Source organism: Chaetodon trifascialis, chromosome 6, assembly GCF_039877785.1.
Source record: "Chaetodon trifascialis isolate fChaTrf1 chromosome 6, fChaTrf1.hap1, whole genome shotgun sequence".
Lineage (NCBI taxonomy): Eukaryota > Metazoa > Chordata > Actinopteri > Chaetodontiformes > Chaetodontidae > Chaetodon > Chaetodon trifascialis.
Window position 1 is genome coordinate 24,002,501 of NC_092061.1, and position 26,775 is coordinate 24,029,275.

The window sequence follows — 26,775 nt, forward strand, 5'->3', positions numbered from 1 at the left end:
TGTGTTTGCTTTGTGGAGCAGTAGCAGCAGTTGGATTGGGTTTATCGACATATTGGAACAAGGGATTAGTCAATTCCTCATCCTTCATTTCAACAGAGGAACTGCACAGGTAGACATTAATCAGACCTGAGAGGGAAACATCCTGAAAAAGTTATTGGAATAGTTCAACATTTTGATTGAAAAAGACTCTCTTAGAGCGACAGGGTGGACATTATTCTCATGGTTGTGCATTAAGTATCGAGCTGGAGACTGGAGAGGCTAGCTGTTTCCCTCAGCTTCCAGTCTTTATGTTAACACATGCTAACTGTTTCCTGCCTGTAGCTTCATGTTCAGTGCATTCAGTGCAGTGCAGACATGAGAATGGTATCAATCTTTTCATCTAAGTCTTTGGAAGAAAGTTAAAACTTGTATTTCCCACATTGTCACACTATTCCTTCAAAGTAAAAACGACAGAGATATAGTGTCAGGCAGCTAAATAGGCCAGAAACGGGAGAAACAAGAAGGCAGAGAGACAGTCCAATATACACAAAAAAAGGGGAAGTCAGGAAGTGCCAGACAGAGCTGAGAAAAAGAGAGATTGGAGGCTGAAATAAATGAAAGAATGGAGAAAACTCATATAGAGCGAATGGAAGCTGGAGAAGTGTCTGAGATGATGAAAGAGAATCAGAAAAAGATAGAGATAGAGTGATGCAGACAAGAATAGGAAAGTGGCAAATGCTGCAGATAAAAAAGACAGAGGCGGAGTGTGTGTGAATGTGTGTGTCGTCGTCAGCAGCTCTCTGACTTCTGCTTGGTGACCACAGGCCTCCTCTGCATTTCATTTATTGTCAGTCTTTATTTGATTTCTTTGTACTGCTGTCATTTTCCCCCCTCCCTGTGCGCCACCCAGACACTCTGCCACTTTTGTTTTTCCATTGCAGCAACAAAATGGCCTAGTTCTTTCCTCTAACCTTGACTTAAAGAGTCAGGGAGGGAACACTCGTTCAGCCTTTCTGGCGCTTCTGCGAAGTTATGCCTTTGAGCATTTTTTTAATCATAGTTTCTGTTAACAACTGTTGATTGAAGCTCTGCGGTCTGTTTTAAAGATCTTACTTTTCCGTCTATTTACCTCAACAACTTTCACTTTTGAAAATGAGTGGACTTTGCAACATGTTTTCCTTTAAACATCTCAGCATGCGTCCTAATTTTTCTATAATGTCATAGAAAAAGAATGATATGTCTTGACTTTGACACATACCAATTTGTATTTGCATGCTGCCAGTCAGTCTAAACAGCCAGCCCTACCACTGGTTTCAGTTATGTGCAGATACGGCTTCAATTTGCCAGACTGAAGACATTTTTGCATCTCAAATTGACTGCTGAGCTTTTGATTCAAGGGCTGACAGCGTGTGTCAGCTACCAGTGAGCTTCGCATTATTCGGAGGCAGGTTTGTTTATGTTGACATTATTCAAAATGGTCTGCAATTAATGACAGTTGAGGGAAAGTTGAAAAAGCCTCCCAGTGACAAAGCCGCGTGTGATGACAGTTTGGATGAATAAATTATGGGTTCTAAAAGCCGATCTTTATGTGTTGCTTAGAATAATATGAAGCTGATTTTATTGAGTCTTCATCTGTGATTGTGATGTAGGTGTAATGACTTTTCTCTGGAGCCTCTGGGCTGTCAGCCTTTAAAACCCTGCAGTGAAACTTGCCTCGAGGGGCTGCTAGCCCACCTTAAAGAACTTGCTTGTATGTTGTTGTTGCACTGAATCCAAGTTGTTCTTCTTAGTCAAATTTCAGCCTGAATACGCAGCCAAGGTGTGGACGATTTGCAGCTTCACCCCGCACATATCAGCCTTTAAAGATCCAAATCTAACTCCATCTCCTATCAATAACCTCTCCCTCTCCCACTCCTACATCAAAGTGCAAATTTATCCTTACAACATTACAAGCATTCTGCCCGCGTTGAGCAGCCAGCAACTGCATTTAACAGGCAGCATTACACTTTAACATGGTCTCTCACTGTCCATTACTGCACCATTGATTCCAGTTAGGCTGCATTGGAAATGGATAAAATGTAAGTGAGCCGAGGGTGTGAGAGGAGGGTTTCGTTTCGTCTCCACTGGTCCTGACAGCACATCGAGCAATTGGCTCCAGGCCCGCTGTGATCTCATGACGAGGTGATATAATCCTTGTTGGTCATGGTGTCTGGGCTGCCAGTTGTTTACCATTTAGTGAGCTGCAGAGCAGTGAGCTGAATGTAAATGCCTGGCGTCTCCTCACTTCTATTATTGAAGAATCATTGAATTTACATTTATTTATATACACATGCAAGAATACATAAAAGCATAGCGTTTCCCTCAAGAGGACACTTCAGTTCTTTTTTCCTATGAGGATACACCAAGACAATGAGCCCGCACTGTAGGAATAGTATTTTGGGATGTCCCAGGGCCTCAGTCGTCTTAGCTGTATAACTCATACCAACACAGTGTGCTCAAACCCAGCTGGCAACATTTGTGTTTGCACTCTCACCGTCTTTTCCATCTCTCCACTCCACGGCATCCAAACGAAGCACAAATACCATAAAACAGCTTTGTTGAGGTGGAAAAAGAAATTGCCTTTTAACCAAATGTTAAATGCAGCCTAACCAGAGCGAATGGTAAAATTCACCAGCTGTTCTGCATTTACAGTGCAAGACGATCTGCTGAGGTTGAAATGTGTCACATGCTCTCTGTCTGAACTCCCTTGAAGATCTGGCATGACTTGTAATTCATAATGTCACAGAAGGTACATCATGTAATATACAACTTACTGCATATAACAGGAAAACTCATGTTTCATGGTGGGATTCATTAAAATGATAATCTGCCACGCCCCTCCAGTGATACAACTCCCTATAGTGATTAAAAATAGATTCAGTTCATGAAGCTTTTATTTGTTTGTTTTACTGGAGCATAGCTGTAGTAAACACTCAGTGTTATGTAATTGATTCCCATGAAGAATCCTCTGGAACAAGTAAAATCATGGGAAGAGATGTGTTTTGTATTTGGCAGCAGGAGCAGCAGCAGCAGTTTGTGTAGAATAACCAGAAGAAGATGTGTCACCTGCAAAAGTCCAAACTTCATCAACAGAACATCCAAACAAAGCAATATCATATTATCTAATGATGCATTAAAGTCCAGAGCCTTAGCACTGCCTCCTCATTCATTTAAATGAGAACACTACACAGGCACAGCAGGGGTCTGGACACAGAGCAAAAAAGATGGCTGTAGCCCATTGAAGAGGGGGCTTAACCTGAAGGAGGCACTCTTGATTTACAGGTTGATTGATGTGCCAGACTTCAACTCTGCTAATGAGTTTTGAGTAGAGACTGAAAGCACAAGATTTGCCTGCAAACAAATGGTCCATGTGGACCCTCGCGGACATGGCCAGAAGACAAAATTTACATCACACGGGGATGCGGCAAGTATAAATTGGACTTTAGGGAAGCACAGACCAAGAGGAAGAGCTCAGAGTAGATTGAAATGATCCAGATGAGGTAGTTCAGGCACCTTATTTGGATGCTCCCTGGTTGCCTCCTTCTCAAGGTGTTCTGGGCACATCCAGCTTTTGAGACTATAGGGCAAACCCAGAATATACTGAAGTGACTCTGTATCCCATATGGCCTGGTTACACCTCAGGATCCACCAGAAAGAAAATAGCCAGGGAGAAGGACATCTGGGTAACCTTGCTTAGCCTGCTGCCACCACGGATAAGCCGCAGGGAGGGGATAGATGGATGAAGCGAGTAACATTCAGCAGTGCACTGCATGAGAGTCATGCAGTCCTGCCTCAAAGCATTAGAAATCTTTGTGCCGTGTTTTGAGGTTTGATCAAACCTTTCTTGATCATCCTTTCACGAGCACCTGTAGCAGCACACAAACACAGCCACCTGTATTGTTTTAACAGAGCGCTGTCTTCAGTCTGAACACCTGCTTGCAAACAGATGAAAATCCACCTGTCCCGATGCTGTTACCCAGAGTTTCTTGCTCAAGAGCTCTTAAGCATATCAAATGGATGTTATGCTGCACTGATCCTAGGTCACCCTAACATTACACAACACACATGTTTAGAGATAAACATACATAAGTAGATAAATCAAAATCAACACTGACACGCAAACTCACACATAAGCAGACAGACTCATTCTTCGGCTTTGATGCAACAGCCTGCTTCTCTTCCTCTGACTTCCTAACACACCCACCCACCCACACACACACACACACACACACACACACACCCACACTCGACGCACACCTGTCCTCCTCCCTGAGGCACGTCTTGTGGAGAGCCATCCCTCTCCTTTCCTGTCAGCAGGAACAAATGAGCCAGGGCATGTTTCTTAGTGTGTGTCTGTACGTGTGTGCAGGGCAAACTTCCTGTCTGCCCAGCCTTCCTCTCTTTTGCTTCCCCCAAAACACACAAACACACACAGACTTACTCACTCACACACACACACACCTGTTCTGCACTGTTACCCTCTGACAGATCACTGACATGCTGTCTCTAGGCCATCCTGCACTGTGTGTGTGTGTGTGTGTGTGTGTGTGTGTGTGTGTGTGTGTGTGTGTGTGTGTGTGTGTGTGTGTGTGTGTGTGTGTGTGTGTGTGTGTGTGTCTGTGTCTGTGTGTGTGTGTGTGTGTGTGTGCATGCGTGCGTGTGTTGTTACAGACAACCCCCCCACTGTGTCAGTCTGGCAATTGCCATTTCTCAAGGAGCTAAGGAAGGGAGGGAGTGTGGAGTAAGGATGGAGGGAGTGCGAGGGCCTTGATGTGAGTGTGTTTGTTGTCAGAGGGTTTATTAATAAAGATGACCTCAGCCAGAGCTGCTCAGAGGGTGTGTGTGTGTGTGTGTGTGTGTGTGTGTGTGTGTGTGTGTGTGTGTGTGTGTGTGTGTGTGTGTGTGTGTGTGTGTGTGTGTGTTGTCTTTCTTCCTTTTTTCTCTCCCTCTTTGTGACTCCTTGATCTAGTCAATGATTATTATTTTGAGAAGAAGAATTCCATTTTTATGTATTCATACATAAATCTTAATCTCCTGTCTTCTCTCGTTCTCCTTTGTCATTTTGTGGCAACAGCGTGCGCTTGGTGCACAATGTTTGTGTGGACTCATAATGCATCTTTGCGTGCATGCAGACTCATATGTGTGTATGTGTGTGTGTGGGTGGGTGGATGGGTGGGGGGTAACAGGGATAATCCTTCTTGATATAACTCCTTTGTGTCTCGGCGTCCGTGGATGTGATTATGTGCTTCATTATGTGGGGCTAAACAGGTTGAGTTCCCTGCGTGCGTGTGTGCAGACGTCAGTCACATGCTGTGTGTGTTAGGAAGAACAGATGTCCTCACAAGAATAGAAAGATGAGTAATTTCATTCATAGAGCAGGGCATTTACGCATGTCATCACTGCGACTCTCCGTCACAAGTATGACATCGTTAAGGGTCAGTTGTCTCAAATTAAAAAAAAGCCTGTTTTCTCAGTTCCCTCGTGGCATCTGGCCATGCAGATTATTTCACTTTGGTTGCTCAGTGTTTTCATACAGTGGTATAAAGGAGTGTCATTCTGCATCACCTAATTGACTCTAACAAATGCACAATAACTTTCACACTGAGGCTGATGCTACCAGTGCAGCAATCCATAAAACTAGACCTTTTAAAAACAGATGAGTTGTTTTTTTTTTTTTTTTCTTGTTTTTTTTTTTTGACAAATTCGAGTTCCCTCACAGCAACAAAACATCCAGAATCACCCCTGAGCAGCCTCTGCAGAGAGCTTAGGTAGGCTGCAGGATATTTGCATTGTTGCAAAATTGCTATTTATATTTAATCATATCAAGCAGCACAATGATTTCCCATGATATTTTGTATAATGTCCCATAGTGATGTTGCTGTGTTGAGCTGTTGTGGCAGGATGGTTTGCACTGGAGTCAAACAGCTTCTCCAGCATGAACTCAGTACTCAAGTTCAAATGCAGTTTTAAACACTTTTGTTTCATGTCCTGCTTGAGTCAAGTCAGAACATACATTATGTATTCGTACAGTAATTTGGGTGGACTGACTGTTTAAAGACAGGATTAGGATTTGTAAAGTTAGGCGGGGTTGATGAACTGTATGTGGAGTCAGGTTAGGTGGTGGTAGACGTGGTCAGCAGTGGGAGGTGATCTCATTTGTTTAGCTGTCAAGCTCCCTGAGTCCGTCCCCCAGGGCTGGAGCTGGAGCGTGATTGGGACAGCCAGCCAAGCAATGGGCCCCCAGGGGTCCGGTAGTTTCCATGGAGTGGGAGGTTGGCCCTCAATTTGCCCTCTGTCTGCCTCACCATGATGAGCCCAGAGGCCATTAGGGACAGGGTCTTCCTGCAGCCTGGGAGAGCCATGTAATGAGATAATGCATGGAGTTCATGCTGTTACTGTCACCTACACACACAGATATACACATACACACACACATGAACATGCAGGGGCACAATGCATATGTGCACAAACTACACTTCACAAACACATAAAGTGGAAATATGCATGTGGTACACATATGAACACACACACACACACACACACACACACACACTCTCTGTAAGGAGTAGATGCATGAATTGATCCCCACTCACATATATTCATCTTTAACCTTCCTCTCTCTCAATAATCCTCCGTCCATGTAGGGTTCCCTGGCTATTTGCTATTTCAGCTGCAGCTCTGACCCTCAGCCAGTTGCATTTTGTAGGACAGACAGCAGCAGCAGTGAGAGGAAAGCTAATGAAACAGGATATCCCTGCCTCTGGTTATTCCACAGGAGAGGAAGAAGAAAAATCACACTCGCTTTGACCTTGAATGAGTCTATAAAATCACACAGTATGCAGAGAACAACTGTATGTTTATCTAGTTTACTTATTCACTTGCAGGCGCCATTGTTCTTTCAGGCCCTCGCAAGACCGGAAATGCTACGCACACCCCCATAATGGTTCAGGGTGTCAGGGAGACACTGAGTCATGTAGTACCAGTTGGTCTTTGCAGAGTTCAGTCATGCATAATGTTAGGACCAGAACAAAAAAAACATGTGTAATAGCTAAGTTGGTCCAAAGTGCAAAATGTTTTAGTTTCACAATAATGTCTCTGAAAGTGTCCTTGATAATTCAACATTATGGCAGGGTAATGTTACAACCATTGAATTTCATCATTTCTCCTTCGATTGTGAGAAGTTAAGTTTTTATTCCAGTTTTGGATAGTTGAAGGCTTAATAACCTGTGAACCTCCATGTCTTTCTTGCCACTCGGAGTTGAAATAACTGATATATTATCGTGTATCTTTAGTGGTGAAAGGTTAAGTGGTTATGGCAAAATTCCTAGCAAACATCTTTACACATTACCATATTTAACAGACATGGAGCAACATTAGCATTCATTTTGAGTTGTGTTTCTGGCAACCTACTGTAACAAGTGTAAGTTATATTCACTCTGTAGCTGCTAAATGCTCCACTGTGTTCCGCAACTCGTCACTGCCTTTGTCTGTCTGCTGTTTGGTGCTGTGCAGGTGTTGTGCAGTGAGTTTATCAGACTTTTTTTTGCTGAAAACAGAGTTCTTGAGAACCGGGACAGTAAAGTTGCAGGGCTTCAAACCAAAACATTAAGCTGAAAGATGCTAAAACACTAAGTTTAGCTAACAGAAAGCACAAGGTCAGATGAGGCTCTTCTCTGCATTCGGCACAAATGATAACTTAATCCATTTCTAATAGAGGAATGTTTAGCATTGCAGCTTTAATAAAATGGCTTTTCTGACAAACAAGGTTACAGACTGTGTTTGACACTGATCTGGAACATCACTGGCTTCAAAATAATCTATTTACTTGCTGGATTTTACTTAAACAGCGGCTCTTTTTCAACATTCACAGCTTTATCTGACATTTCACTAGATGGGAAAGTTGTGTTGTGAGGCCCCTGTATGGAACATTTCAGCTTCTATCAGAGGGCACCTCAGCAGGAGGGATTTGTTAGGCTTTGCTCCTTTATGAGACAAATATTGGGACTTGGCCTTGTTGTGAAAAGGCCTGGGCTAAAGCCAGTGCTTTACCATCACATGCTCACACTTACGTAAACAGATGTCTTATACAACACACACACACACACACACACACACACACACACACACACACACACACACATGCAGAAACCTCCCAACCCTTGCACTCACCACACTCATTTTATGGGGCTTTCCTTTTCTCATGCACATACACCTTAAACTCAAAAACAGACTTCACTCGTTTGAATGAACTCTGTGCCCTCATGGAGCAATTTCATCCCTTTTAACTTTCAAAACAGATAAAAACGAGTCGAGTATGTGACTGTGATATAAAGCGCTTGTGATTATGTTGTGAATATACTGAAAAATGTGAGCATTTCTCCTCGTGTGGGTCTTCCTCCGTTTAGTTCACATGCCAGGTGCTGCTCAGTATTTCATGTCCACCGTGGCTCCTCTGTGTTCTGGCACAGTGAGAATAATAATCACAGGTCCTCCGCTCAAACCAGTATCTGTTGCCAAAAGCACCCAACGCAGGCTCTGCGCCTCACGCAGGAAATGAGTGGATGATAGTGGAAAGGTCCCACTTCACTGAAAAAATCATAATCACTTTATCTGTCGACAACAACAAATGCATGGGGGTTTTTTCATCACAGTGCAGAGACAATAGGTCTTCAAACCCGCTTATTCACACTGCCAAAAACTTGGTCGATGCATTCAGACCTACTGCAGTGCCAGAGGCTTTGATAGCATCTGTGCTGTGGGCTGCAGTTCAGAGCGGGCAAAGCAGGTATTTGGTAATGTTATCCATCTTAACAATGGGTGCAACCATTCACCGTTTTTTTCTGATAGCAGTAGAGAAATGAGAAGCTTTGAGGCCATTAACAATACTTCATTTTAGTCATTTATTCCTTTTTGAAATGATTTTGTTCTGAGAGTTTTAGTGCCCCGGTGTCTGTGATTCAGAGGGCAGTTTGAGGCAGTTTAGCAGACTTCACACAGCTCCCCCTGGAGACACTCTGAAGGCTTTGTGCAACTTTTTTTGGCATGTGCAGTAGTACTCCCAACACCTGTAAACAGACTTTGAAGTGTAAAGCACTTTCCCTTTAAGAAATAATGTTGGGTTAAAAAGTTGTGAAAAATCCCTTTAGCTGGTGTTTATTTTTGGAAATATTGCTGCTATAAATGTTAGTAACTGTTCTTAAATAAATCAACTCCAGAACCTCTGCTGCTCCACTGCAGAATATAAGTGTGCTCACTGTCAGTCTAAGAGATTGTCCTCACAATCTGGCAACTCAAAAGTTGCTCTTATTGATCATTTATCGATTAAGCATAAGTGAATGTTTTAGTTACAACTTCCAATTTATGAAAGTGGTGCAAAATTATCATATTCAAAACAAATGTACAGTGACATCTCTTAAAATGTCAAATATTTCAAATCCACCAATCTCTCAATCCCTGTAACAGGAACTGTAACACAGAGCAGACAGTATTTCACACACAGGGCGAAGCATGAAGAAGATCAATGCTGAAGCGTCTACCGTGTATGAGTCATTTCAATGGTACGCTGAATAATCGATCCTTCAGTTGAATATGGATTGACGACTCTCATGAGGAATCTCCATGGGAAGTGACGTTGTCATGCTTCACTGCTGGTAATGGCCCCAGCAAATGGCGGCCACCTCTAATTTTAGCTTGTAAATCACAACCCTGCGAGTAATGGGCTGCACTCAGAGGGGTCAGAGTTCACCACTAAATCACTCTGGACAAAGACTGTGAAGTCAAGCGTTTTATCTCACACTCTTTTTAAAGGGGTGCCAGTGATGGTGGTGTTGGAGGTGTGGGTGAGGTGATAAGGGGGCATTCATTGCTCAGATCTAGATCTGACCATGACCAGATGTCCACCAAGATGGAGTGTGTACGCGTATATTGGTGTGTGTCATCAGCCAGGTTTTGGAGAGTGCTTGGCTCTAATAGGGACTGGCAGGCATTTTGTTGAGCTTTATTGCCACATGCCTCTTCCAATCCTGCTGCTGATTAGAGCTGCCATTACTGGCACGCACACACACGTGCATGCACTACAAGGCAGACCCACACACTTTGGCACACGCTCAAAGCTCAGGCCTTTGCATGTGATTAGCATCCCATTGCGTTGTCTTGTGCAGCGATCAAACGGAGCGCAAAGTTGTGCTCTTGTCGAGGCAGATTGGAGGAAGTGACGGGTACATCGTCACTCCACTTTTATTCTGCTCATCAGGGTGCTGTCAGCTCAGACAATGTCAAATTTGGTGCAAAGCAATTAAAGGCCTGGGCTGTCACAAATGGGCCTGATAGGGAAGGCTCATACAGTGGCAAACACACGTGGGTATACAGCACATCCACCCACATGTACACACGTACGCCCACACACACATACATTTCCAATGAGCATGCAGGCGATTAGCTCAGAAAGTGCAGGTTTAAAGTGTTAGTCATTGCTGATTCACAAGCGGCTGGCTGCCTTCCACACAGCTACTCACTGTGCTGCCTGTCAAACACACAGGCAGCCAGCAGCTGGAGGTGTGTGTGTGCGTGCATGTGTGTGTGCAGGTGTTCTTGAAATCCTGCTTTTTAACCAGAGCCCTCTTCTCCCCCGTCACTCCGCCCCTCTTTGGCCTTGCATGTGGAAGTGTGTGTGCACTGGTTTGTGAGTAGACTTGCAGGCCTATTTATGTGTGTGTGTGTGTGTGTGTGTGTGTGTGTGTGTGTGTGTGTGTGTGTGTGTGTGTGTGTGTGTGTGTGTGTGTGTGTGTGTGTGTGTGTGTGTGTGCTTGTGTGGAGCCTTGCAGGGTTTTGGCTGCTGTGTTCTCCTGGATGAAGCCAATGGAAAGCTGAGGTCTGGATGACTTACTTATTTAGGAAAAATCCACCAGAGATGGCCAGCACGCTGCTGTGCTGTCACATAGTCGTGTGTGTGCGTGTGCATTTGAGTTCATCCAGCTCTATAGGTAACCCAGCCAGAGGCCTCAGCACCAGCAGTATATTTCATTTTGCAGAGATTTCTCTCCTAACAGCCTTTAAAGTTATTCTGCTGCTGTTAAAGCTTCAGCAGACACGCTGGCGGTTCAGTCCCAGGTGGAGACACTCACTGAAGGGTTAAATGCTTCACCAGAAGCAGTTAACTCGCACACTCTGGCTCTCATATGGTGAGCTGCTCATAGCTGTGAGGTTCCTCGTTAAGTCTAAATTCACTTGCCAGCGTATATTTAATTAAAATAATTTGATTGTGGAGGACCTGCTGTCAATTAGAGCGTCAGATTTTTACGTAACCTGTTTTTTCTCACAGCCGTCACAAGAGGAAGTCAGTAGCAGGTTTCATATTATCACTGAACAATGAAGGATTAAATGCTTTTATATGAGGTCAAAAATGTTTCTACTGCTTTGGATAAAGAAGCCATTTAATAACATATTGGGATGCTGGAAAAATGCGTTGTCAAAAGGATTTACACGGTTTTGTCTTAACTCATGAAAAATAACATTTTGGAGATGTGTGGTTTTTCACAGGATGCTGTTTTGTTTGTTTTTTTACACGTATGCATTACCAACAGTATTTACATAAAACTGCATCATGCCATTCACTTTAATTAGCCAAAAAGTCTAAACTAGAGAAGATTTCTGATGTCCTTTTTGTTAGCATTATGTCAAGGTTGTGTGCAAGGTTGTGAGTTGGGGGGGGGGCTCAATCAATTGTGTCTGATGAACATTACAGCTTTTCTAGTCGATATAGTGCAGCACAGTCTGCACGGAGCGTAGTTGAGTTTCCAGTGTCTAGTTTATTGACAGCAGTGAATGAACTATGCTTGTGTCAGAGTTTTTGGTGTTGCCTTTGTGTGTAACACGAGCCAGCCCATACGTTACTGACAGTATCTGCTGGGTCCTCAGAACTCTCGCTGTGATTAGTGAGCCTTTGATGTTGACATGAATCTTCACCTCTTCACACACGCACATGAACCACACATTCACTGGCTGAGACCTGGCAGTTGGTTATGTGATCTGCAGTGTGAACCCTGGGATCCGATGATTGTGAGCCTCAAGGGTTCAGGTGTGAGTTTAAATGTGTGGCTTTGCATGTCAGGGTGTGTGTTTCATGTGTGTATTGAGACAGCAGACAGCAATTAAAATGGCAAAATTTTGCAGCAAAATCAAATAATCCATCAAACTTTTTCCATCTCAGTTTCAGTTTTGGTCAACTCTGAGTTGTCCTGACAGTGCTGACCTTTGAGGGAAGCCAGAGACTCCAAAATGGAGGATGCTATCATAGCTTTTTCAATGTTACATCTTTCACTTCATTTATAACCCTCCTTTGTATAATCTGCTCCAAAAATGAACAACTTTTTAGATAGTTATGAGACAAAAGTCCAAATATGTATATTGAACAAACTAGAGCTTATTGTTCCAAAGCTTTTTTCCCTCTTTAGTAACTCTTTATGCATTGAAATGATGCACAATTATGAGAACAAAACACCAGGGGAAAGTAAGTCCACGGAAAATAAAAATCTTCGAGCGCTGTACAGAAGTCATGACATCACGTGTGGGCTGGCCTTTGTTCCACCAGCTTCTGTAACGCAGTGCATTCACTCATTCAGCGTTTCCTCTGTCGTTTTGTCTTAAGACATGAAGCATGTTTGTGGACTTTACTGTCTGTATTCTATGACAAATAGGCATCTACTACACCACGACAGTACATCATGCTCTGACAATGTTAAACAATTCATTTGGTAGCATTCAAATAACTACAGCTGCTGCCGCTACTTCCATGAATATAGCATGTTCCTGGTTGGCTAGCATGTTAGTGATTCTCTCAACAGCTACAGTGCATCATCTACTGTGTGTGAGCCGTCCCTGCGTTTCTTGAAGTGCATATATATTTGCTGTAACCACAGATGATTTCCACTGTGTATCTGTCTGTGTACATCTGTGTAGCACAGTTGTTTGCTTGTGTGTTTACATGTAGGCTTCTTATGTGTGTGTGTGCAGACTGAATGCCAGGCTTTCTCTGAGAGAGATATTAAAATGATTAAAGCAGTTTTACCAATCTCACATGAGCATGCACATGTGCACGCACACACAAACACACAAACGTACGTCCCTGTCACTCATCACCCCTCTCTTCTTCTTCTCTTTTTCTCCTTCAGGCCAATGTGACCTTAATCTGTGTCGAGTGTCTCTATTCAACATTCACAAAGAAGACGGGCTAAAAAACTGAAGGAGATTAAGAAGAAAGCACACAGACGCACGAGGGAGGAGAAGAAAAACAAGTACGAAAGTAAAAACAGAACAAAGGGTGGAGAAGAAAAACAGCAGCATCTTTTCTGCCTCCTCTGAAACCTTCTTCAGCAAACAGTACAACTTGCAGAGTAAATGAGAGGAAGACAGAGGAAAGAAAGGAGGAGGAATGGGGGGGCATGTAAAATGAGCAGAAAATCAAAAGAAATAAGAAAGTGAATATGAGGAGGGAAAGGAAAATCATGCAAGAGGGAGGAGAGTAGCAGTTGTCAAAGTAGGACGTGGAAATTACAGGCATTTTCAGGTACTCCCGGAAAGAAATTATTCTGAAACAAGACAAAGAGAAAGAGGACAGAGATGCAAGGGCTGCGAGATAAGAAACAGCAAACAGAAAGAAAAGGGAGGGAGAACGACAGGCTTGAATTTGGGTAGGATATTGGATTTCAGAACATTTTGTTAAGAAAGAGGCTGAGGTTATGGGTTGTGTGATAGTGTGTGCATGTGTGGGGTTCTCACACCCTTTCCTGTTTGTGTATGTGTGAGTAAAAGTGAGGCGGCCATATTTCACCTGAAGTGCAAAAGTGGAAAACAAGGACGAAAGAAAGAGACGGGGAAAAGAGAAATGTAGGGATTGCAGCACTGCTGCGAGTAAAGTGATTCTGACGGACCGTGCGCAGAATTTAAAGCTGAGGTTTACTGAAAATGAATTTTCTGATTTGAACACTTCATCATCATTTCCATCAGAATCAAAAGTTTTAGTCTAAATGCACCAGGCTATAATTTCCTCTTTTTCAGTTTTAGTTTGATTTACTTGCTAAATCTCTCTGAATTCAGATGATAATTAGAAGTTGATAAAAGCATTTTTTTTTTTCTTGGATTACCAACCACTGAAAGCATAGTAACCAATTTTCACAACCCCAGCTCTTAGATGGCTCTTCCTCATAGATTCAGGGCTTGTAATGTTAATCAACACTCCACTGTGCTCCATTTCTTCTGAAACCAAACCCATGCCCTTGCCATAGTAGGACACTATATGTATGTATGACAGCGTGTAAGGCAGTGGGGGCCATCTCTACTTTAAAGTATGTGATGAAGGGCTCTCTCTCATTTACGGTCAATCGTCTGTTTGATCGAGCGATCGGGAGCTCCAGCAGACTCCATTAAGTTGCCTGAGATTTAAAAAAAAAAAAAAAAGTCATTTGTATCCCAACTTCCACCTACAGAATACACACACACATAGAAGAGTGATGCACTTAAATACTCCCACACACAGAGACACACACATACCGTGACAGCAGCAACGACCGAGCCGCACACACACACACACACACACACACACACATTCACACACATAAACACAAGGCGTGAAAAAACAGCCTCAGGCAACATTGCTATGTTCCTCAATCCATATTTTTTCTGCAAGTGTGTGTGTGTGTGTGTGTGTGTGTGTGTGTGTGTTTCTCTCTCTCTCTCTCATTGTCACAATGCACTTATCTCTCATTCTCTCAAATAATTCTGACCCCCCCCCCCCCCCCATCTATGGGTCTCTCACAGTGTGTTTTTATCTCTGTGAGGATATTGGGTGCCGATCATAAATAGCTTTCTGTGACAGGGTGCCATTGCAGACACCTCGAGCTTGAGGAGGAGAGGGGGGAGGAAGGGAGAAAGGGGAAGCAAGGGGGACATGACAGTGAGAGGAGAGAGATGGAGAGAGCGATAGAGGGATGAAGGGGAAGGAGAGGAAAAGGCGAGAATGATGGAGGTGGAGGTTATGTACATCAAAACAGCTTGACAGGTGTCAGCTGTCAGCACACGTAAATGCAGTGCACTTACATGCTTGCCCACATACACACTGTCTATGCACCACTCTCAGTATTATAGAAAACAATCTACTGCCGTGAATGCTCAAACAAAGAGCAGCAGGCCTTTATTTGAAACAATTAGTTAATACAGGCCTTTATTTCTAATCTGCTAGTGTATTTCTTGTATTTACAGTCTATCACTTCCAGGTTTCCTGGAACACTGTTGAGCTACAGTCATGAAACACTTCCATTAAGCCTTTCCTGGTAGACTTTTAATGTTCTGCAGGAAGTGTTGAGTTTCACTGAGGATGTCACTGCACCCAATCAGCGATTCCTTTATCATAATTACTCACTAATTCATTCCACTTGTGTTTGACAGTTTTGTTTGTGTTTTTTGGCACTGTTCAGCTACCGTCTAACGATATTTAACACTTACAGCAACAATATTTCACATTAAAAGCCTTCCAACAGTGGCCAACAAGGGCATGATCCTGCTCTGTCTGTGTAGGCTTTTAGAGTTTCTCTAACACAAGAATTATTCCAGACAAAAACAACACCTGGTAAACTAGGAGAGATTGGAATTATTGAGTGACTGAGAGGAGCAATTCTGAAAGAAAGAAAGAAAGAAAGAAAGAAAGAAAGAAAGAAAGAAAGAAAGAAAGAAAGAAAGAAAGAAAGAAAGAAAGAAAGAAAGAAAGAAACCCAGAGCAGCAGATTGGTGAGCATGACACGTTTTTCTACATTTTTTGTGATGTGTATTATGTTGAAATGCTTTTAGGATCAGCCCTTAAATATTCATGTATTACTTTGTAGCAGTAAACATGCAAAAAGCTTCTGCAGCCAGTAAGTACAGTAAGTACATAGACACACACTTGTACAAGCCAGAGATGATGCTTGCCCGAGTGTCCTGGCACACACACACACGCACAGGTTTGCCTCCATCTGGTTTGATGAGGTGAACGAGTGTGAACCTGCCGCATCTCGCATTCCTCCGTCCTCTCTCTCCACGCAGCAGCAGTCCTTGTCTCTCTATCGATCCCATCTTATCTTCCCGTAAACCTGGACCTCTTTTCTCTCCTGTTCGCCTCACCACCTCCTGCCCTCCTCTCCTCCCTCCTCATTGCTATTGATCAGCCTGTGTGTTCAACAAAGTAGAGAGCAGGCAGTGGTTAATGTAGAGCCGGGCTGGAGGAGCGCTGCCCGCGGTTTGCGTATCGCCTTTACCCCCTAATGGGCCCAATCAGGCTCTCATAGAGCCAGAGTTAGAGCATCGAGGCCTTTCTACTCACTCTTCTCACCTTTCACTTCTCCTCTCTACTCTTCAACAAATGTCTGTCTGCACTGTATGTCTGCCAGCTGCATTTTAGCTGATGACTGTTGATTTCGCTAACTGATCCGATAGCTGTCGTAGGCAGATTTTTTTTATATATATATACATTTATTCATCCAGGGAAGGATTTACTTCTGCTGAGTATGCACATGCTTCTTCAGAAATGTCCTGCTGTGCATTTTTTACAGTAATGCACATTCATTCCTGGGAGCTGCCCAGTACAACCACAGTCTGCTAATTTTGGCCACTGGGAACTGCCCAGTACTAGACACTCAAGTCTTTCATTGTATCCAGACTTCTCTAAGTCACTAAGCACATTGAATCTAGCTGGGTGAAGTGCCTTGCTCAAGGGCATTTTCATTGTTAGTAGTCTTTGCGTCAGGGGAAAGTGTCACAGCTAGTAAAGCACTCTTTGCAATTAGCATAGCAAGTTGACACTGCTTTATTTTTTAGTGGTTGCAAGCCAGCCACAGTCCTCCAAACCATTTAACTTGAAGATAAATCCAAAAGTGAACTCATCTGAAATCCAGATGAATCATTGCACAGGAAACCTGTGTCTACTCACACCTACAGATATTGCATTAGTTCATTGAAGCGCAAAGTCTGTAAACTAGGTAAACAGGTTCCTGTGTACATGCTAAACTGTAACTTCAACAATATCATTTACCATTTACTTCAACAATAATAACAACACTTTAGTTTGGGGATGTGGCTCCGCTCATGCGATATTCTGAGCAAGCTTGACGCAGACCAACCTGAGCTCACAAATCCCACAGCCGAGCCTGAGATACACAAGATCTGATGAACAAGAATACATATTGAGAGAAACATTCTAAATTCAGCTAAATCTAAATGCTAATACAGGAGGCGGCAGGAGAGGTAGAAGGAGTTAAATGTGCTGAAAGCAGGGAATCATGTAGCAGCAAGATTACAGTGCTCAATGTACAGTGCATGCAGAATGAGTGTTTATATGGGCTATCTCGTGTTAGAGATAGCTTGTGGCCATATATGCTTGGGCGATGTAGGGAGCGTGTGACTCGAAAATAACTTCCAACTACTGCAAGGCTCCTGAAAGCTGTAAAAATAAACATATAAAAATGCTGCTTCATGTGCCTGAATGAAGAACTTTACAATGAAGGCCTGAGCCCACAAAGGCTCTCTCACCCTCAACATTTACACTGCTGTCACTCATGTCACTCCCTTTCAGAATGTTTTTCTTCTCTTGGCTGTCATTCTATTCATCTCTCTGTCAGTGTATCCTTCCCTCCCTCCCCACCTGCCTACCACTGAGGTGTGTAGGCTGTTCTATAGGAGTCCAGCTAGGTGTAACCTTTCTGCCCTGTGGCACCTCACTGCGTTCCTGAGCCCTGAGCTCTGCATGAACTCCTGAACTCTTCCCGAAAGAAATGCTCAAAGACCAGAGCTGAGGAGAGGGGAGAGGACAGAGAGAGTGGGAGGGATACCGAAAGAGCACCACTGGACAATTAGCCCCCCTAGGAGCATAGTAGGCGGCCTCTGCGAGCCAGAATACACTGTTAGTGTTTCAGAGACAGGCAGCCAAAGAGAGAAACCAAAGCAAGAGGGAGATAGTGTGTGCGTGGGCGTGTGTGTGTCATAGTGTTTTGCATTCGCACGCCCAGCGGTTGTTGTTCCAAAATGAGACAGTACGTCGGGTGCCCGCAGGCGTCAATACGACCATTTCTATTATTCAGAGCTGATTACAGCGCTAAATCGTACAGCAGTGAATACTTTTTTAATGAGCTTTGAAATACAACAGAGAAAGTTTGTCAGCTTTTTTGTTTGTCTCAGTGTGGCTGGTGGGGGAAAAGAGCATATTTGCTGGAGTGATTTTATTAGTGCACTGGTGTGTGAGGCGCATGTTGCAAGATATGTATGTGCATCTGCAGCTGTCCGTATGACATGTGCTAAAGCGGTGCTGTTATGTTTTGTGCACAGTGTATGTTCATTTATGGTCCACATAAATATGTGCATGAATACATGCATGCATATGTGTGTATGTGGTAGCATTTATATTCAGTATGTAAATGTGCACCACAAACCAGTGTTAGTCTGAACGAATTTGTGTGTCTGTGTGTGTGTGTTAGGCTGCTGTTCATAAGCCAGTCCATTGCCTTGAGCAAGGCTGATCGACCTGTGACTACATAGTGATGATGAGCCAGCACACACACACTTATTGTATGTATGTGTATTGATGATACGTAGGTCGCAGCAGGGTAGAATGGACGTGGGTTTTGCCATTTTTCACTGCGCTTGTGTGTCCATCAGAAACAACATACACTGCACTGGCAACACAAGGTCAATCAGAGAAAAAAGAGAGAGGAGTCCTGAGATGGAGACAGAGAGGAAAACACAGACGGAGTGTCTGCTCGCACAGGAGTAACCTGGTTTCTGTTGCCTTTCTGAAATAATCTTATTTTTGAAATGTCAAGTAACCAAAAACAGGTTTCCACAATCAGGTTAAAGGCTTAAGAGAAAATTGGTTAATGTAGCTCCACTGTCAATCTTTCACTGATGTAAACATATTCTTATTGCAGTTTTGTGAATAGCTGCATCAACCAGGGACAGTAGAGAAGTAGACCAGCTAACCAATCAGCCCAAAAAATCATTCTGGAAGTTCTTAAACATTAAATGTTCATACTGTGATTAATAATTAGCTTGATAAACAGACTGAATTCACATTTTCATGTCCATGTTAACAGTTTACAGGATCTTTTACTGTGCTGTTTCAGGGATATTTTCTCCTAACCAGTAAGTAATAGTGACTGTCCTGTCATCTAATGATATGTCAATCTTATCAACGTCATATTCAGTCAACCAGAAAGCAAAAAACAGTTAACAAATTCTAAATTAATCTCATCCAAGCATTTTTGTGGCTCTGGAAGATGACATCCCCTTTCTTCATCTCACGTACGAAACTGTGATTGGCTCAGCTGTTTTTATCATTGCATTTATCAAGATAAATTTGTCAATATTATCATATTTAAAACTATTATAATGTAGTTAATCTGATGTTTATTCACAGTGCAAAGTGTCTGAAGCAAGAGTGCTATTAGTAGCACATAACCAGGTCTGTTCATTTTACTGATTAGCACCTTTAGCCCAGGGCTAATACACTGAGTGAAATGAGCTGCTGAAGTGATTGGTCATCACCAGTGATTAGAATCATTTCTGGACAGAAAAAACTCAAACTCTTGAATTTCTTTGGGGTTGCTTTTCAGCTCCTTGAGGTCGATGGTTACAAAGGGACTTCATAGATTCAGTCAGACATGGCTAGCATGTGAGTAAGCAGTTGCCTATTTAAACACTGATGAATGTTAGGTCCTGTATTTATTCTCCTTTTGCTTTGGTTTCCACCTTCTTGAGGGAATTGTGGATCTTGAGATACCAGATCTTCCACTATGTTCACCAGCTAGTCACTAACTTTGTCTGTCTGCTGTTTGGTGGTGCACAGGTGGTGTACAGGGCGTTCATCAGAGCTTCAAGCATTGAAGTTGCCGGTCATATGACCTAAAGAGTGAGTTGAAAGATCCCATCAGAGGACGACTTTTCAAATTTCCTGGTTTCTGCATCACAAATAGTCACATCAATCAAATTATGGACAGAAGCTGTGAGTTCAATAGTTGAGAAATATTTCCATACTATGTCCACTCCCCAAATGTTTGCAGTACAATCTGCTTCAATCAGGCGTGCGCTCACTGCCACAGACCAAGAGCACAGATGGTCTTGCTGTCCGATTAGCTGGACGTCAGTCTCTCCGGTTTCATCTCGCCTGCACCTCCTCTTCTATCACTTCTTCGGGTCTGAGCAGGTGTTTGGCCCGCAGTCAGAGTCCAAATCAGATCCATTTCATCTGTAATCAGCTGGAGCCCCTGGCACTGATGGAAGAGATCAGAGCTCCGATCAAAGAATTATAAGCCCACCACGCCTGACCAGCCGACCATGACATGGACAAGGCGGAGGGGGAGGGGAGCAAGCAACCAAGAGTTACAGCAGGGATGAAAGGAGAGAAGATGGGGATTTGAAGGCCTGCAGAATCTCCCAGGGGAGACACATGAAAGGGAGCAGGGTGCTAGGGGGAGGCAGCAGGGAGGCTAAGATGTTTCACTGCAAGCCCTCATGGGAGTTTTTTTTTTTTTCTTTTTGACGTTTCCATCAAGTGGAAATAGGTTGTTAAAAGTCAAATGTGGTGCTCAGTTCCGCTTCAGTTTGAGGTAATTAGGATGAGAAGTGAATTCCAATCACAATGTGAAAGAAGAGTCAATGACATTAACTTGATGCAGTCGAATTGCTTAATGCCACTGGTTAGCAAATCATTAATTGTGTGCAAATATGGGAAATCATGTGCTCAGGTGCATGAAAATCAATCACATATTGATGGGAGCAGTTTTAAAGGGGGATTTCAAACCGTTTTCAGAATATGTTAACATGATGTTTCAGAAGGATTCTCCAGCAAGCATGATCACAAATCTTTCACATTCATCTTCTGTATTCACACACACACATTCACAGACTGCATGCAGTGGATCAAACCCCTCTTTGATTATCAGTCTTTCATCTCTGCCAGCTCAACATCAACACAATCTGCCAGCACATCACCCACACACATCACCATAAACACGCAGCTCTTTAATGCGAGCTGGTCAGCATAGTGTTTCACACCTACATTCACAGATATGCCAGTTAAAGCTGTCACTGAGACGCACACTCAGTCCTGCTTGAGACCATTCAAACCATGCAGCCTCTCGTAAACAAACACACTCTACCTGCTTTAAGCCTGCACCTGTGTCTTTTTACTAAGACTTTCAGACGCTGAGTTTGCAGCGTGTGGGTGTGTGCATGTGGGTGTGTGTGTTTCAGTGTCAATGGAGTGTCCATGTCTGCTCCATTAGCTCCACACTCTGAATAAAAGCAGTGCATCAGCTCTGTTGCCTTCATCTGTCTTGTGACTGTATAGGGAAAAGCTCCTCCATTCACTGTGGAGCTGTGTTTTTTCAGCCCTGTTGCACGTGTGGCTCTGCAGCACTGTATGAATAAGTGAGAAGAAATAGAAAAAAATGCTGAAGTCCATGTTGACTTCCCTCACATCCCACAAGTCATCAATTTTGCAGGGAGCGCTGTAACATGATATTTTTTCACTCCAATTTCATAGCCATTTTGCTCTGAACTTGAACCCAGAACCTTGAAATCTCGCCTTTGATGTATCACCACGACTGGAGCCATTGTATATTTTTACATTTTTATTAAAGGCATTTAACTAAAGCTGTCATGCAGAGCGACATGCAGCGTGTGAGCTCAAATTCAAATCACAAAAAATACAACTTTTTTTAAGGGGCGTCCATGTTTTTAAGGGCTGATCGCTGATCAAAATGTTTCAGTTGTAAAAATTCATCTAAATTGGTGAAATTTTCTCCCAAGGCTAACTGGTGGGTTCACACACTCCCCGATAACGTGTTTGAACCCCTGAATACATTTGAATTATAAAAATGAAAGTAGCTGAACTCGGGTCGCAAATTATCATTCAGCAATGAATCTTTCTGTGTGGAAAAAGATCATGTTTTGAACAATTTATCTTTGAGTGCTCTCTCTGAAAGTAACGTTCAAAAAGTTGAACTGTGCCACAAATCAAACCGTTCCGTTTACGGGACCCACATTTTTCATTTTCAGTGACATCCACTGCCTGTATGATGAGGATCTGTCTGTGGTCACAAGTAGTAAAATACCAGCATGCTATCAAGTCATTTTGTCTATTGTTTTGTCTTCAAAACAACTGAAATATCGGTGCAGTGAGATCATTTGAACTTGCTTCCATTAAGAATTGACATTTTTCAAGTATTTTCTCAAATTGAGTGTCATTTTCTGTATTCTAGGTGCCGTGTGGTGCTTTATTCTGAGTTGTTTCACGATACTGACACTGATGTCCAGAAAGTTCTTGAACAAGTTGACGGGTTGTATGGGAACCAGGTTCAAGTCATCTTTAGCACTGGCAGATTTTCTCACTTGCTTTGAAAGCAGGAGCCTCGAGCCATGCCAGCAGCTCTTTGAAGCTGTACTGCACAGCTGTGCTTTGAGCTAAATGCTACCATCACATGCTAGCATGCCGAATTTAGCAGGTATAATATTCACTGTGTTCACCATCTTAGTGTAGTGTGTTACTATGCTAGTGTTTGCTAATCAGCACCAAACACTAATACAGCTGAGGCTGGTGAGAATGTCATTAGTTTTGTAGGGATTTTGGTTATAAACCAACTAAACCTTTGACCTGATGATGGCACTCGATGAAAAGTCTGTGAATCACCAAAATGATCACAATTTATCATGTGGGGAATGTATGTATGTAATAAATTTCATAGCGATCCATCCATCAGTTGTTGAGACATTTCAATCTCTCCTGTAGTTGTAGATACATTTTACTAGTAATTGTTGATATTCCATCAATAATCCATTCCAGAGTGTCATCAGTTTTGGTTTCAATACACTGCTGACTTTCAGTTTCCCCATAATGCTCTCGTTGCTATTTTAGATGCTTTCCCTAGTTTGTCAGGACAGGCCTTTTTTTATTTTTCCAAATGATCCAATGTTGAAAGCTGGCAGCGTCAGAAACCCATACATGTCAAACCATTTAAGCGGTGCTGCTCCAGCATCCCACTATGCAGAATTCAAAGTGAGGGGAACGTGGCATAAATGTCCTGCAGCCGCTCTCATCCCTCCGTCCACGAGGTGTGAAATCGTTTGATCCAGTTTGTTCTATTTAGGTGAAACAGCTTTTGTGTGTGTCAGAGATTGCGCTCGTGCGTATTTGTGTGTGGTTTTTAACGCCCCCGGAGCACTAAAAGGTGGAGGAAAAAGGGAGGGGACGGGGTTGCAGGAAGGAAGGAAGGAAGAGAGCTGACGGTAGCTGCTGTGTTTGTTTTGCAGGGAGGCGAGAGGGGAGATGAAGGGTGGGAGCTGTCCTTTAGTCCATCCGTCCGTAAGTGTGTGTGTCTGTGTGTGTATAGGGGCAGTTACGGGTTAATGGACATTAAGTCTGTCCTAGTGTGATAGTCGGAGTGTCGGGCAGTGGGTGTTGTGCCCTGGCCCTCTGTAACCCACAAAAGGGTCAGAGGTCAGGGTTAAAAGTCAAACAATGCCTGGAAGGACTAGCAATCAGCTGGGACTGCACCAGAGGTCAGTGTGTATATTTGTGTGTGTGTGTGTGTGTGTGTGTGTGTGTGTGTGTGTGTGTGTGTGTGTGTGTGTGTGTGTGTGTGTGTGTGTGTGTGTGTGTGTGTGTGGTAACATGTGAGGAAGGATAGGAAGAGGCTGCCAGGAAAGGAGAGGTGGGGAAAATGAAGGGCAGGAAGAGGACAACGGAAAACACAGACTCACAGCGGCAAAGAAAAGAGGACAGACGGATGGGGCCTGAAAACGCTCTCCTGCCTTTTTTCCCCGACATCCGCTCACTTCGAAGAAACGACCCTGCTTTGCTGCTCCCTACAGGGACTCGTCTTACATCCAGATACACTCTGACAAGAAACACACGCTGAATACACACAAGCCCAGATTCAGGCAAAAAAAAAAAAAAACACGCACACACATGCGCATTCAAATCAACAAGCACAGCCAAAACACACGCAGGAGCTCCGCAACCTAATCAGAACATGTGGCCTATTTCTCTGTATGTTTTAATGAGCTCTCCATTGTGGAGTGCTGACTGATATTATTAGGCTGCCGTGTCTCAGCTCATTAGCTAAACCAGGCTCAACAACAACACCAGCAGCTAAAAGATGATTTGATGCCGCCTGCAGAGTTATGTGACACCGCAGGACCTTAAAGAGGCCGTGGTGAGAGACAGAGCAAGTGAGTTAATTTGGTCACCAGGGGAGAGTGAGGCTGAATCTCGCTTCTTATGACAAAGCGAGGGATCATAAGAGCCCGCTTGATAGAAAGAAAAAGAGAAATGTATCATAGACTGACTTCAGCTGCCTCCCCCGGCGTTCATAAAGTTCCGGGCAGATGTGGTTTGAAGATTCAGACTGCAAATTGTAGCAGCGGTGTCAAGTGAAGAGAAGTCGTCAACGACAGTGAATAGGAAACAATACTACAGTTATTGTGGCTAATCTGTTCTTAGTTGATTGTTCTTGCTCTGTAGTGAATGGCTCAATTTTTTTAAATTGGCACTCCACGGGATCCCTCTGCTCTGTGTTATTAAAGCAGCTGAACGAGTCAAAGTGAACCAAAGACGATGGATGTGTTTACTGGTTTTTAAACGACTTGTACAGCTAGCATCACTGTGAGCTAGTTAACCCGGGGGCTGCGCGTTGTTCCGACAGCACATTATTTCGAAATCCCAAAAGTCTGACACCAATAATCTGTTGGCATGTTAATAGTCAGCTCCATTATGTTAAAGGTGTAGTGTAGGATTTAGTGACATCTAGCAGTGAGGTTGCAGATTGCAGCTCACTGAATATCCCTCACTGAGCCCCTCCCTTTCCAAGCTTGTAGAAGAACCCATGGCGGCCACGAATTCATGAAAAACACGAGAGGCACTCTCTAGATCCAGTGTTTGGTTTGTCCATTTAGGGCTATTGTAGAAACATGGCAGTGCAGCATGGCAGACTCAGTGAGAGAGGACCTGCTCCTCTGAGGATTTAAAGAGCTCATTCTGAGGTTATGAAGACACAATTCTTTTTTTTTTAGGTAATTATACACTGATGAAAACACACTTATGAACGACACTGGCAGTGGGTTTAAGAGTATTGTTTTAGGAGTTTTTTTATCTGATAATGGATACATTTCAACAGGAATTTATCATGTGAAATCACATTTGTTGTTCTTTTGCTACGATGGCACTGAGCTGTTCTTTATTCATTATCTAATATTTCCTCAGCCGTGCATTCTGAACAGAGTTGGTCTTTTATTGTGTGACAGATACACACACTAAAGATTTTGGTGATGATACAGCAGTGATACAGAAATTGGAAAGTAATTTATATCAAAGATCCTGTACAACATATCCATGTGATGTTGTAATGGTCTATCAGCAGGTGCAATCTGATGGAAACTACATATCCATAAAGACACTACTGCTAACTCTTTTAACTATAAATCCATTGTTACAGTACAAGACAAGCTAAGCAGTCTACCCTCCCTCACCTTGCAGGTTGTGGTCCCTTGTCCCACCTTATCCCAACCAGTTTTCCCGTTCCTGTCAAAGGGGGTTGCAGTATGTCCCAGAATGCACTGGGTGAAACAGACGGACAAAAAACCGTATTGATGAGATTTCACTAGGAGTTTGTACACCGCTGTTTCCTAGATTTGAAAATCAACATTTACTGTTACGCTTTGCCAATATTATCAGTGACAAACTGAGATGCTGTTAGCCTGACAGAGAGGAGGAGAGAGAGGGAGACTGGATGAAAGAAAAGAGGCAGCAAACAGGAAAAAAAGGAGGTGTAAGTGAGTGCAGGGTGTACAGGGAAGATTTTGAAGCTTTTTTCATATAGAAGCCTTGACTCGCCATCTCCTCCACCATCTTCTTCCTCCTCATCTTCCTCTGTAGTGTTTACACACTGCCTCTTCACTTAATCTGGCCTTCAGGATGCCCACTTCACTTCGTTACCTCTTAGCACAGAGATGGAAGAGTGGATGCTGAGGGGAGGAAAAAAAAAGAAAAAGAAAAATAGCCAGCCTTTTGCAACGTCTCCAGATATGTTTTTTCTTGCTCCATAACTCTCCCTCCATTTCTCTCGTCCTTTCAGCCCTTCATCCCTCGCTCTCTCCCTCACTCTGTCTCAATCTCAATCTCGGCTCACTCAAGCGTTGGCCGGTGAGGCCTCCAGCATCGATCCAATAAAGCTGGTAGTCGGCACTGCAAGGCTTGAAGAGCTTTCATCCAAACCCAGCATTTAACCACGCTCATTTAACAGCACGTCACCATGATCTGATCTGGGGTGGAGGGTGGCAGGGGAGTGGTGTGGGGAGGGGGGCAGTGTTTGATATTTTTTTTTTCTTCTTTCAGCCTCTTCTTATTTTCCTCGCAAGAGTGTAATCAATAACAGTCATGTTGGTTGGACGTGGGCACACAAACACACACACATCTCCAAATCTCAATTACCTCCCCTGCCAATCTACCAAATAGACCAAATGCTTCTTTTCCATCACTTGAATTTAATATTCACATGTGGGATGGAATGAGGGAGAGGGAGGAGGTGTCAGAAAACGTGCTACATATACAGAGGTATTTCTGTCTTTGTGCTGGGTTAAAGTAAATACAGTTTGACATTTTGTGCCTGTTTGAAAGTCAATGGATTGCCTTCTCCAATGAGCATGCATCATCAAAGGCGCCATTTCACTCGCTGATATGCA

General features: G+C 43.3%; 1 protein-coding gene across 2 annotated transcripts in view; it reads left to right on the forward strand.

Annotated features, from left to right (window-relative positions):
- The window catches only part of sema4c (sema domain, immunoglobulin domain (Ig), transmembrane domain (TM) and short cytoplasmic domain, (semaphorin) 4C), an 86,674-nt gene that overhangs the window by 15,836 nt on the left and 44,063 nt on the right, over positions 1-26,775 (forward strand). The window contains exon 2 of one of the 2 annotated variants that reach the window (XM_070964296.1): positions 13,188-13,310. The exons of the other annotated variant lie outside the window; for it this stretch is intronic. The gene's annotated coding sequence lies outside the window, so the exon portion shown is untranslated. The remainder of the gene's footprint in view (positions 1-13,187; positions 13,311-26,775) is intronic. 2 annotated transcript variants of the gene reach the window in all.